Source organism: Tachypleus tridentatus, chromosome 9, assembly GCF_004210375.1.
Source record: "Tachypleus tridentatus isolate NWPU-2018 chromosome 9, ASM421037v1, whole genome shotgun sequence".
In the NCBI taxonomy this organism is placed as follows: Eukaryota; Metazoa; Arthropoda; class Merostomata; order Xiphosura; family Limulidae; genus Tachypleus; species Tachypleus tridentatus.
Window position 1 is genome coordinate 69181334 of NC_134833.1, and position 14006 is coordinate 69195339.

Sequence of the window (14006 nt, forward strand, 5' to 3'; positions counted from 1 at the left end):
CAAGACAATTTGCGTAAAAAATTAAACAAAAAGAAAACCAATATTTCAAATGCACAATAAAATCTTTATTCGACTTCCAAATAAAATTTTTATTTTGCATTTAAAACATTGTTCCTACTTTTCATTTTATGTTCAGTATTTGGTCCAATATTTCTCTGTATAACGAGTAACTTTATTTATTAAATAATTTTTTGAATAAAACCACACGTCCAGCACTCAAGAAAAAAAATCTCCACCTATCAGTAGGCCATCTAGTGGCAAGTTGCAAATATTCACTAAATACAAAGCATTATATATAAGATGTTTATAAATGTTACATTAATAAATAGTAAAATATTACTTAAATTTAGTTTTATTATTAATGTGTTTTTGTTAGGTGCATAAAATACGCAACCAGCTGACTAAAAGAATGATTAAATAAAGGTGCGATCTAATAACCGGCTAACTAAGATAGTAATGAAATAGAGGTACAATCTAATGAGTTTCTTATGAAAATTATCTAGCTAATTAAAGCTTAATTTAGTTTTTTTCTCACATTACTATTTGATTTTCTATCACTCGTTTAGACTTTAGTGATATTCTTTAAAGAATTACTGTCCTGGTATTAAATTCTCGCTTAATTGTAAAGTTTTCCTATCTATTCGGGAATCCACTCAACTAAATGTACCCACAAGTTGTTTTTTTTTTATAGACGCTCCTATCTTTTCCTGAACTTTAAAAATATTTATGTTAGCATCTTGTAAATTTAGATTTAATGCATTTAAGAACCCCAAAATGCCACATAAATAGGTAACCTTAATTAACTAATGCAAATTAAGAAACCTGTCTCTAAACTCGAATATTGCATTATTTGCTGATGGTGGATGCTGCTCCAAAAACAAGGTAGCTTCATTCTTCATTTTGATGAGTCTTTTTAAGTATTATTTCCACTGAAACAAAGTTTCTCATTGGTTTTACTGCTGTTTTCTTGAAACAAAGTTTCTCATTGGTTTTACTGCTGTTTTCTTGAAACAAAGTTTCTCATTGGTTTTACTGCTGTTTTCTTGAAACAAAGTTTCTCATTGGTTTTACTGCTGTTTTCTTGAAACAAAGTTTCTCATTGGTTTTACTGCTGTTTTCTTGAAACAAAGTTTCTCATTGGTTTTACTGCTGTTTTCTTTCAATAGGCTTCTTATAATACCTAAACTCATTATCCGACTCAATCGTCTTTAGTAATACAAAGCCGCGATATCCAGCTTTGTTATCATTTTGCTAGTGGCTATAAAGTAAAGTGTAATGAACTCTGGATAGATTGTCTTACATCCACAAACGTCACAACATCAGTGTTTCTGGATGATGCAGTCCAAACGTACTGTTTGTTTCCACAGCAACATGAATCGCGGAAGTGTATTTTAACGCTGTCTTTAATTCACTAATTGTTGACTCGAACAACTATCGATAAGGAGTCTTATCGTATTAGCGGTTTAACTGAGCACTCTCGAGTAAACGGTTTATTTTTGTTATCGATATGGTGGTTTTGGAATCCAATAAACTATCTCTGTTGTCCCCGACGCCTATTGCATTTAGCCTTTAGAGGTGGGAATGGAAGTGTCATTTTCGATTTGAGATCTAATAACAGCCGCGACTAATAAGAATTCCCTCTTCTTCAATGGTAAAACATAAAACTTCGAAATTTCTGAAATAATATCGGTATGTTTTACAGAAGAAGAAACGTAGAAAAAAGAAAAATAAATAATGTGTGAATGTTTTAATGACCACGAATATCGAAACATTACATATTTTCTTATATATTTATTTCAAACACATTAACGTATTTTGGAAAATTATTATAAACATTGTCTAATTATTTTGCATATTCTTTGACTAACATTAGACCTTTTGTTAAGGCACATCAATATTAAACGTACTCTATTCATTGTTAGGTAAGCCTACTTCGAAAGCACGATTTCCAGGATTAGCTGTAAATACAGATAATTCTCCAATAAACTTAATGAAAAATAACTCCTGGGAGAAAGAAAAGAGTCTAATCCTTAAATTTGACCAGATTCAATGTGTTATGTATTAGTGTGTTATGTATCAGTGTGTTATGTATCAGTGTGCTATGTATAGACATAATACATTTTTCCTATCCCTATTTTGTAATATATATGTTTCTAAATTTATACACATTGTGTATGTAGTCTTGATACATTATCAGAATGTCAGTCATGGAAGACACCAAGTTTTTCTTGCTCTAGCTGTCTGTTGAATTTTATCAGTTAAATATCCCATGACTTTTCTTCTGGTAACTAAATGGTTATCAAGAATACAAATACCTTATTTTGTTGTGAGAGTAACCATCACGCACCTTCGTAGTGCAGGTACCCCGAGAAGAATGGTATTGTGTTTTACATTCGAGTTTAGATGTCCACTCAATCAGACTCTAAGCGTTAAGGACGTTTCAGTCTGGTGTTAAACGAAAGGTTTATTTCACAACCTCAGGTTACTGTGATAAAGGCAATATAGATTACGTGCCCGATATTCGAAGGTGCAGCAAAAGAGAATTTGAGCTATTTCCTGAAACGTTTCAGCCGAGTAACTTGAATGACCAGAGTCGGGTACAGGCAATGCAACAACTTACTCAAAGCTGGATAGACAAGCCCTTAATTCTGTTGAGCACTTTAGCACATTACGCCTATTCGACTAGAATACAATTATAGCCAAAACTGTCCAATTATTTAACCCAGTGGAGAAGTGAACTATTAAATTGTCTGAGTTCAAAGCTCAAAATATGTGTCCTACTGAAAATTTGGTCGCTTACATGGGTGATTTGTGATGTCTGCATGAAAAATTATACCTTGCAATGATATAATCATATCACAAGATACCTTCACAAAAAAGTTCATTCAGAGGCTAGCTAGTGTGATGAAGATGAATTACATGCATGCGAAAGATATTATCACCCTAATAGAAGCAATTTATGCAAGAATAAAGTTCAAATTACTGACATTTAATAGAGGAAAAAGCCTACTGCAGCGGCTTCCCTTCAAACGGACCTTACAACTTAAGTAAATATGTCACACTGAACTCAATTTTCACTAAGTTCAAACTAGTAGCCAACACATTTCAAACACTGCAATGCATCCCATTAATTACTTGTGATTGCGCAGAGTATACCTGGATGTTACATGATGTGTGTGTCATAGTCAATGCTAATTATGCTTCTATCCTAATGAATAGAGAAACCAGAGCATCTTCCCTGGTATAGGCAGTAGGGCAACTTTCAAGTGAACTGCTAACTGCCTATACCTTGCAAAGATAGTTGAGGTTATCAGTTTCAACAGGCTACTCTGCAGATGCAAGCAAGTCAGCCATATAATGTGCTAACTGCTATTTCAGCTCAAGGAAACTAACAGAACCGAAGTCGAGTTTGGCCACTGACTTGAGGGAGTGCAACAAACAGTTTCCATCAAAATGTTTGGTATTCATCTTAGATGTCTCAGAGATGGATGACAGTACTTGATATGTACCCCTAAAGGTATAAACGTGAGAGACAGAATTCCTGGTTGGTACATTAGCTGTTGGACAGTGGTCGACTTTGGTTCAGAGATAGCTTTGATGCTGGTATATTGATCACAGGTTACATTAGCGAATTCTCTTTGGGAACTGGTGCCAGTGATAGCGGCATTAAGGTACTGCTGTCACAGTTTCATAATATAATGAAATGTGTGCTACCATACACTACCATATTCCTGAATGTCATTACTGCATGATGAACAAATAACTGTTTGCAGCTGTGGTATATGTAAAACAGTACCTGCACCATCTGGATCTGCAACACAGATATACTGATGGATTATCTTACTCTATAGTGAGAACTGTTACATTCATTGAGTTTCCTGACCCTAGATCTCATGTAGATGTCAAAGTCATTTCTGCCAATAGCAAAATCAAGTTGTATAATAGTAAATTTCACTACAGATTCAATACCACGATGAATTCTTTGTTTAAGGGTACAGTAATCTTGACCGACCTTTTAACTATCATGCACCCATGAAAGTATACATAATATAACTTTTAATCTAGCAAGTGTAGCTTCACGAAGTTTGGTAAGCTTATATGAAACATGATTACGTTGTGGTATACAAAATAATTGTAATAAAGCATTTCTATGAAGGATTTTTCTGTGAATTTACAAAGCCTCCACTTACTCAGTAAAAGTGATTTTCTTGTTGTGAACAAAAATAATCTTTCTATCTTACAGCTTTCAACTTTCATGTGCCTAATTTCCATTAAACTCCTAAATTACTTTAAAAAGTTGATTTAGTAAAAAATTATATTTTACTTTTTATTTTCTGTACTCTAACACTGTTTACAGACTCGATGCATTTGATCAGGTTTGTATGTTTGTTTTGAATTTCGCGCAAAGCTACACAAAGGCTATCTGCACTAGCCGTCCCTAATTTAGCAGTGTAAGACTAGAGGCAAGGCAGCTAGTCATCACCACCCACCACCAACTCTTGGGCTACTCTTTTACCAACGAATAATGGAATTGGTTGTCACATTATACGCCCCCACGGCTGGGAAGGCGAGCATGTTTAGCGCGACGCGGGCGCGAACCCACGACCCTCGGATTACGAGTCGCACGCCTTACGCGCTTGGCCATGCCAGGCCGTATGATACATACAACTCTACATTTAACATTAGGCCTAATTCATAGTAATAATAGCGTGCTCTCATTAATTTTTGTAACTTCAAATATGGAATTTAAAATAAGAAACTTTGCTACGCATATAAACAAATGTACTAAAACTTATATCATTTATCTGGCTCTTTAACAAAGCGATGAATAGTTTATAAAACTTCTAATAGTAATACCTAATCAAGCAGAGATTCGAAAATAAGTGAACAAATAAAATGACGCCAAACCGGAAGATTTGGATATCAGTAAATCTTGCCTTTCTATTGGTTGTAAATACTTTAAAAAGAACCGTTAAAGAGAACCTAAGACGAGACAAATTTTGGAAAGCAAGATATTCTGTACAGGATGTAGTAATGTGGCCGTCACTTTCTTGTTTATCTATCCATAAATAAAATAGCTTTTATGGTATAAGATGGCTTGGGGTTATGTATTGTATAACGAAAAAATTCCATACACTTACAAGGTCATGCAGAGATACAATAAAATTAAAAACATAATATAAACAAGTGCAGGCTGAGAATTTCTTTACATATTTCCTCAGAATATTAAAATGTATATTAATATTTAAATCAACCATGTTTTCATCCCTAGTTTATTGACGTGTATTTGTTATAAAGTAGTTAAATTAAATTTTGAATGTAACTCTGCATAATCTGACCTACTTCTATCCAGATGGTTAGTAGTTCTGGATATCCAAAACGATAAACTAATGGGCTGAGGTAGTGAGGAGGCTCTGTCACGTGCGTGGCCAGCATCAACTGATAAATGTAGCAAAGAAACATGTAGCTTGTGACACTTGTACAACCAAATACGAGTGCAGGAAAACATATTCCACCACTGCTGTAAATAGTGGCATATTTAGATAGGGACTACAGGAGGCCCAGTCCCAGGGCCCATGGTCTTAATGGGGTCCCATTGATAGTTTTATTCTGTGTAAAATTATACAGGATGTAAGGCCCACACAAACTTAAATCTGCCATTGATTGTAATCACTGAAATGTGGTTCTCAACCAGTGTTACAGCTAGTTGACCCCAGAACTCTGAGACAGGAAATTCTCCAAACTTTGCATGGTGCAAGTAAAGGAGGCCAGCTTAGTATTATACACATGCACATGTGATGGCGTTTTTATTGACCATATTTAGGTCGAGACAAGTGGTAAACATCGTACAGTATTGGCAAGAAGAAAAGTTGGCCGAAACACGGTAATTTTTAATAGAGTATTGTTGATTCTCCTTTACAGAGAATAATCCTGAGTATTGCTGGTCCTCTCTCAGAGAAGAATTTAGGTAATAAGAATGTGGTGGTCTTCATAAATTACGCCACTAAGACAGTATACGTTTATCTACTGATCAACACTTCAGTATACCATTGCTTATATTTTCAGAAACCAATGGTCCTCCCAGTTTGGTACAATGTGAAAAACATTCACACAGATTAGGGAGCTAATTTCAATAGGCAGCTATCCTTTGAGTGTAAAGTGATGGGTATAATGAAAATGTCCACTTCACCTTATCATCTCGTGTCTTATGGATTTGGAGGATGAGTAATACAAGACGTTAGGTAGATGCTTATAAAATTTGTTACCTCCATTAAAACTGACTGGGGAAGGCACCTGCCATATTTTATAGTTATGATGGCATACTATGAAACAGAGTACATATCAACTAGTTTTGCATAAACATCCTTATGTTTGGTTAGAATATAATATACCTTATGGGAAAAGGCTATCATCCAGCACAGGAAATATCACAAAAAATCGTTAAAAAATAAAAGTTCCACGGTAAGGAACATTTGAGAAGCTAAAGTTACATGATACTGATGAATATTTTGTGCAATGGCTTGATCAGAGATACAAGTTAAAGAATAATGAACAGACTCGTTCATATTTTATCGGCATAATTAATCAGGAGTAAAATATTGGAGATTGTTATCTAACAGTGCAAGATGAGTCAGATGAGAAAGTACCTAGTTGGTTGTGACAGATCATTGACCTGTCATGGCCAAGCAATTACTATGGCTAGGATTATCTGCTAGATCTAAACTAAAGAGTCTCTAATGGTAAGATCTTTGACTGAAAGAAAGTACGTGATGTTCATTGCTTTCCAAGCTGTCAAATCATGTTTCACCATAAAAATGTATGAAATACATTGCGTGATTACCACCTAATTATTACAATGTTAGGATGGTTTATTTATCACAAAATTAAGGTCACTAAAATGATGTTGTAGTCCATACTTTCTGAGCTATAAAGAAGAATTTCTTTGAGAAGTATCTTCAGAATGTCAGGCAACAGCTTCTTGATTTATCACACAGTTAGGATAGTTAAGGTTATTTAACCTGTTAAATATAGTGCCTAGAATACACACGGTTCCTGGACAGTGAAGGAGCTGTTTTCTCTCTCATCACAGGATGCTTTGAATATGAGTGGAACGGTCTTTGTTTCCTTGGATTTGCCTATATCCATTTTTCTACAGTGACAACAAAAGTGAAATAACTCAAGAATGGCAATATCTTTAGAGTTTAGCCACTGGTGTCTGTAGTTGTTTAGGGCAGTAAATTATTTTACTGCAGAATATTGTTTTTAGCTTAGGTTGATGTAAGTGCAGATTTTAGTTGGACTAAATTCTGTAAGTGGTTAAGTATTTCTTGATGCCAAGAAAACTTGAATGTAATGGCTCTTAGTTGACAGCAATGGCACTATAGGCATCAAGGCATAATCAGTGGAAAAAGACTGTGCAGGATACATCCGGTTTGGATTTCGCGCAAAGCTACACAATTTAGCAGTGTAAGACTAGAGGGAAGGCAGCTAGTCATCACCACCCACCGCCAACTCTTGGGTTACTCTTTTACCAACGAATCGTGGGATTGACCGTCACATTATAATGCCCCCACGACTGAAAGAGCGAGCATGTTTGGTGCGACGGGGATTCGAATCCGCGACCCTCGGATTACAAGTAGAACGTCTTAACCCACCTGGCCATGCCGGGCCTTTCAGTTATTTATAGGGATAAAAACACATTTGGCGTAAGCCACAGTCGGTATGTGCACAACTGTCAGTATATGTGACAATGTGAGTTATGTGTGAATATATACACTACAGTGTCAAAAGTATGTGGACACCCGACCATCACACTCATATGTCCTTGTTGAGCATCTCATTCCAAAACCGTGGACATTAATATGGAGTCGGTCCCATTTTGCTGCTATAATAGCAGGTCGGGTACTGATGTCGAGTGAGAAGACTTGGCTTGCAGTCGGTGTTCCAATTCATCCCAAAGGTTTCAATGGGGTTGAGGTCAGGGTTCTGTGCAGGCCAGTCAAGTTCTTCCACACCAATCTTGGCAAACTATGTCTTTATGGACCTCGCTTTGTGCACGGGGTATTGTCATGCTGAAACAAAAAAGGGCCTTCCTCACACTGTTTCCACAAAGTTGGAAGCATACAATTCTCTAGAATATCATTGTATGCTGTAGAATTAAGGTTTTCCTTCATGGAACTAAAGAGCCTAACTCAAACCACGAAAAACAGCCCCAGGCCATAGTTCCTTCTCCACAAAACTTTACAGTTGGCACTATGCATTCAGGCAGGTAGCGTTCTCCTGGCATCTGCAAAACCCATATTCGTCCGTCAGACTGCTAGATAGTGAAACGTGGTTCATCACTCCCGAGAACGCGTTTCCACTGCTTCAGAGTCCAATGGCGGTGTGCTTTACACCACTCCAGCCGACGCTTGGCATTGCACATGGTGACCTTAAACTTCTGTGCGTCAGCTCGACCATGGAAACTCATTTCATTAAGCTCCCGACGAACAGTTTTTGTGCTGGCAAGTTTGGAACTCGATAGTGAGTGTTGCAACTGTAGAGAGACGATTCTTACGCGCTAAGCGCTTCAGCAGTCGATGGTCCCGTTCCGTGAGCTTGTGTCGCCTATCGCTTAGTGGCTGAGCTGTTGTTGCTCCGAAATGTTTCCACTTCACAATAACAGCACTTACAGTTGACCGGGGCAGCTCTAACAGGGCAAAAACTTGACGAAATGATTTGTTGGAAAGATGGCATCCTATGACAGTGCCACATTGAAAGTCATTGAGCTCTTCAGTACGACCCATTCTACTGCCAGTCTTTGTCTATGGAGATTGCATGGCTGTATGCTTGATTTTATGCACTTGTTAGCGAGCTGAAATAGTCTGACTCAATAATTATAAGGGGTGTCCACATACTTTTGGCCATGTAGTGTGTATATATGGTTATTCGTGAGAACACAGCTATAAAGCAATATATGAATGAAATAAAGGATTTTATTTAGATGTCAAGATCTTGGGATATGAAGTCAACACTGGGTATTGGTCTGTAAGGCACTGTTTGGAGATGTAATGCACCTGATATTTTCAATAATACCAATGAGAAGATTATTCAGTTTAATGTTAAATAGTCTCCAGGCAGTGGATATTTATGGAAAAGATAAAAGTGACACCTAAAATCACACTAAAATTGAACAAAAACGTAGTTGTTGTTTTAAGTAGTGAATGAAGAATCTCTGAATCAAATCAAAACATTTTTGAATGAGTAAAATTCGCAATAAAATGTTAGTTACTTGTGTAGGAACTAATGTCTGCAGCTTTGTACCCATTTCTTTTATACTGGTCCCAGACAGCACTGATGAGTGTTAGTCAAACACGAGATCTGATAAAGCTAGGTGGACTAGGAACTTCAAAATGTAACAGATACATTTTCAAAGGTTACATACAAGTGAATTCATAGGAGCTTGTAGTAATGCCATTTGTGTAAGATAAGAACTAGTGGTGGTGGACAGGTCATCACAAAATTCAAACCTACATTTCTAAGTGACATTTTTACCAATCATATTTCATGTGACTTCTCACATTTTATCCTCTTTCACTATGTATGATTGCCAGATGTTTAGCATATTCATTCAATCACATGATCGCCCATATTCTCACATAAAAATTATGTGATCAACTAGGATAATTAAACCAGGATTTTTTGTGCCCTTAGAAAAGGAATAAGAAAGAATTTTCAGCCTGTGAAGACCTTCTCCAAGGCTCTCAAAGATTATCGTTATGGTCAAAGAACTAAGACAGTAAAAATGATACTGAGCGTGTAACTAAAGGAGGTAACTTTCTGGAACTCAAACCTGACTTCATAACTAATGACATGGTTGGTGGAGATTACATGCTATGTTATTTTACTGGTTTCTTTGTTGTTCTTGTTGCTAGTCATTAATTCTGTAAAATAAACCATATATATAGTCAAATACAAAACTACGAAAACAAAGTCACCAGAACAAAGACCATAATATGAGTTATAAAATGTGTACTTTGAGGTGACTATGGAAGTAGGATCTAGGTAGTGGTGTGTATTCATGATATATTTGTCTTAACTTCTGTGGTATGCTGAAATACTATGTGTTTCCTACTCCTTATTTCATATCAAAAATAATTTAGTTGGATATAGAATGCCTCCAAAGGGAGTTACTGAATTCCTCCTACCTTATTTACCTACTGCACTGGGTCAGTCAACTAGAGTATCACATAAACTTCAGCATGGGAAGCATTCCTATAAAATAGTGCATGGTATAGTAAAATATATGATCCCTTCCATTGGTATGTCAGGTGATATGCTATTCTATGTTTTGCAGCAAGAAGGACTATAAATCATGGAGACAGAACCCACCTCTTAGAAAAATGGCATTATTATTTCACATATATAATGACATATTTTCTTACTCTGGAATGTGATGACATCTGTGGTGTTTTATAGATTTAAAACTTCTTGTATGAAAGCTTTCCAGTAAAGGCATCCAAAAGATACACATTTTTAAATTTGTTGCTTGTTTGAAATACTAATTATTTGAGCATATTTAGCTTTTGTCCATTCTCTCTCTTTTCTTCAAACCCAGTTGATGTTAGATAATTCAGATTTTTTCTCTATTATAAGTTTTTGTAGAGCCTCCTATTATTCTGTAGGACTATCCAATTGTTCTAAGGAAAAACAGTGCATCTAAAACCATTACATAAGAAACATAAGGCCAATCAGATACACAGAATACACTGCTGGCCAAAATCTTAAGGCCAATAAACATAAAGAAAAAATATGCATTTTGCGTTGTTAGACTCAACCACTTATTTGAGTAGAGCTTCGAAAGATGAAAATAAGAAAAGGGAAAATAAAATAAAAAAAACTTTTTTTTAGCATTTAATTAGGAAAATGTGAACACTATGAAATTAGCCTAAATACTTGCTGGTCAAAAGTTTAAGAGCATGCCAAAAAGAAGTCCTAAACAGGGTAGATAATGCCCAACAAGAGGTCTCAGTAATGAGTTGCACAGTCATTGCAAATAACTGCAAACATTCGCTTTGACTTGGTCGATATAAGCATTTACAGAAGGCTGGCTGGAATGTTATTCCAAGTGGTGAAGATGGCTTCACAAAGATCATGCACTCTTTGAAATTGACGTCCATTTCTATAGACTTCTCTTGCCATCCACCCCCAAACATTTTAAATGGGGTTCAGTTCGGGTGAACGTGCTGGATGGTCCAAAAGAATCACGTTATTCGCCACAAAAAAGTCCTTTGTTCTGCGGACATTGTGGATTGCGGCGTTACCCTGTTGAAAGATCCAGTCAATAAGGATACTCTCTCCAACATGTTAATGTAGCCAGCTGCTGTTTGACGACCCTGTATAACCTGAAGCTCCATTGTTCCATGAAAGGAGAAAGTACCCCAGATCATGATGGAACCTCCTCCACTGTGTCGTGTAGAAAATTTCTCCGGTGGGATATCCTTATCGTGCCAGTAACATTGGAAACCACCTGGACCATCAGAGAACAAAACCTTCTTCCACTTTTCTACGTCCCATGTTTGGCGCTTCTCAGCAAAGTTTAACCGAGCTGTTTCATGGTGTGGAAGGAGGCGTGGCCTTTGAAGACGTTTACGATTTTTAAAGCCTTTCTCTCGTAGATACTGTCTTATTATTCTTGAGTTGCATTCTACGTCCGTAAGGGCCTTAATCTGGTTTGACGATCGGCTGGTGTCTTACCGGATAACCTGTCGAATCCTCATGCTCAACGCTGACAAAATTTTCTTGGGCCGACCACTTGAAATTCTCGTTCCGTATCCCTTAGGGTCTTTTGAGAAATTTGCAACAGCAGTTTTACTACATGCAATCTTACCAGCGATGGCACGTTGTGAGAGACCTTGCTTTTGCAGCTCGACAATTCTGCCACGTGCAAACTCTGTCAACTTTTTAGCCGTTGCCATGTTTTTATCCAATGTAACACAAGAGATGTCAGTGGGAGATGTTGACAGTGCTAATGCTTGAGCACAAATGACTAAATTTCGTTACGTGTTTAACGATTAACGCTTTGTTTCAGTATGGTCTTAAACTTTTGACCAGCAAGTATTCAGGCTAATTTCATAGTGTTCACATTTTTCCCTATTAAATGCTAAAAAACGTTTGTTTTTTTTCCCTTTTTTATTTTCATCTTCCGAAGCACTTATTTAAGTGGTTGAGCCTAACAACGCAAAATGCATATTTTTCCCTTATGTTCACTGGCCTTAAGATTTTGGCCAGCATTGTATTACTCCTTAAAAGTAACTAGTGTCGGATCAAACTGAGAAAAACAAAATCTTAAATAACCCTTATTAGTCACAGGAAATCAGTAACAATGCATGAAGCAAACCAGTTTTTATGTATTTTATAAACAATTTATATTTTACAGCTTGTTTAATGTTACAATTATTAATTTGAGTATAATTTTTAAACTAGATATATTTTTGAAACTATGAACTAATCATACCGAAATTAGTATTTGTCTTGGTCATCACAGTATCTGTAACACAGTGATCTTCGCCCTAGTCATAATTGGAAGTACAAAGTTAGAAGGAATTATGATAGTTCGGAAACATTCAAGATCAGCTCACAATGTTGTTCCTATTGAAACTCAAGCTTCTTTCTTCTTTTAACAAGCACTTTTCAAACTATCAACATTCCTTCACTTCTTGCAGGGTAAATTTGATACTTGGTTATTTCTTGTTCCAATTCTCACAGAACCTTTTTCTGTTTTGTTTAAGCCTTTTCAAGGATTTTATGGAAACGAAATTCAAGTAAAAAAATGTATGTTTTGAGCTATTGTGCAATTGTACATACATAAATCGAGATGATAATTGCCACAAATATAAGTTTTAAACCCCCAACACACTGACATATGAAAATTGGATTTGGTCATTTTGAATCTTTGTAAGAGGTACTAGAACTTATAAAAAATAATATTTAGATATTTTGGGTCAGTTACCCTCACTTTATTTTGACCAGTTTATATGGAGTTTGGTACATAGATACATTTCAACAGGTCCCACACATTAACGAATAATAAACTGCCCATTTTTAAAAATGATAAGGGTCAAGATACCTCAAAAAGCACAAGTTTATAGAGATTTTCCTCGAATACTTCGCTGTATTTTGGCCAATTTACAAGATATTTGGTATAAAGATACTTTGTTATAGTTTCTATACATATACAAACAAAAATATAAGATATGCCTATTTTAGGGAGGTTGGGAAGTTATATCAACCCATAACCTATGGGGGTTTGGTCAATTACGTAGCCTTATTTGGACAACTTTACAGGAAATTTGGTACAGGTCCTAAACAGAGATAGAAACAGTTTTGGACTTTTTTGTTTTTTTGCTTAATTTTTCAGCAAGCAAAACTGAATTTGCGAGTTTCGTAAACTATTTGAGTCTATGTCAGCCAACTTACATTGGATTTGATACAAAGATACCTTCTTGCAAATTTCTTGTTTTATCTTTAAATTTTCATTAAGAATGTTACATACGAAAGAAAACATACTTCGTGGTCTTGTCTTGCAATACTTGATGCTGTTTCCAGTTCATGATCTTACCTGGAAGCATGTGACACATTTTGTACTTTATGGTCTTACCTAGAGATACAGAAAATCTACTTCATGATCTTACCTGGAAGTACAGAAAAATCTACTTTACAGCATCACATGAAGTACAAGAGACAGTTTCGAGTTCATGGTTGTCAGATATGCAAGAATGTTTAATTTAAAGAGTTGCTAGTTGGTTTATTTGGTGGTTTAATATATAATGATTGTTTAGTGTCTACAACAAGTGTTAAAAGTTAGTTGTTTTCGAAGCAATAGTAATGACAAGTTTCTATACATACGTAACTTTCTGTAATTTTGTTGGTTTCATCTTACTCGAAGCTTATAAGTTTTTCTCGTAATGTGTAATATTGTTGATACCAGAGGACTAGATATTTCAAGCTTTTCTGTCGTGTTTTAT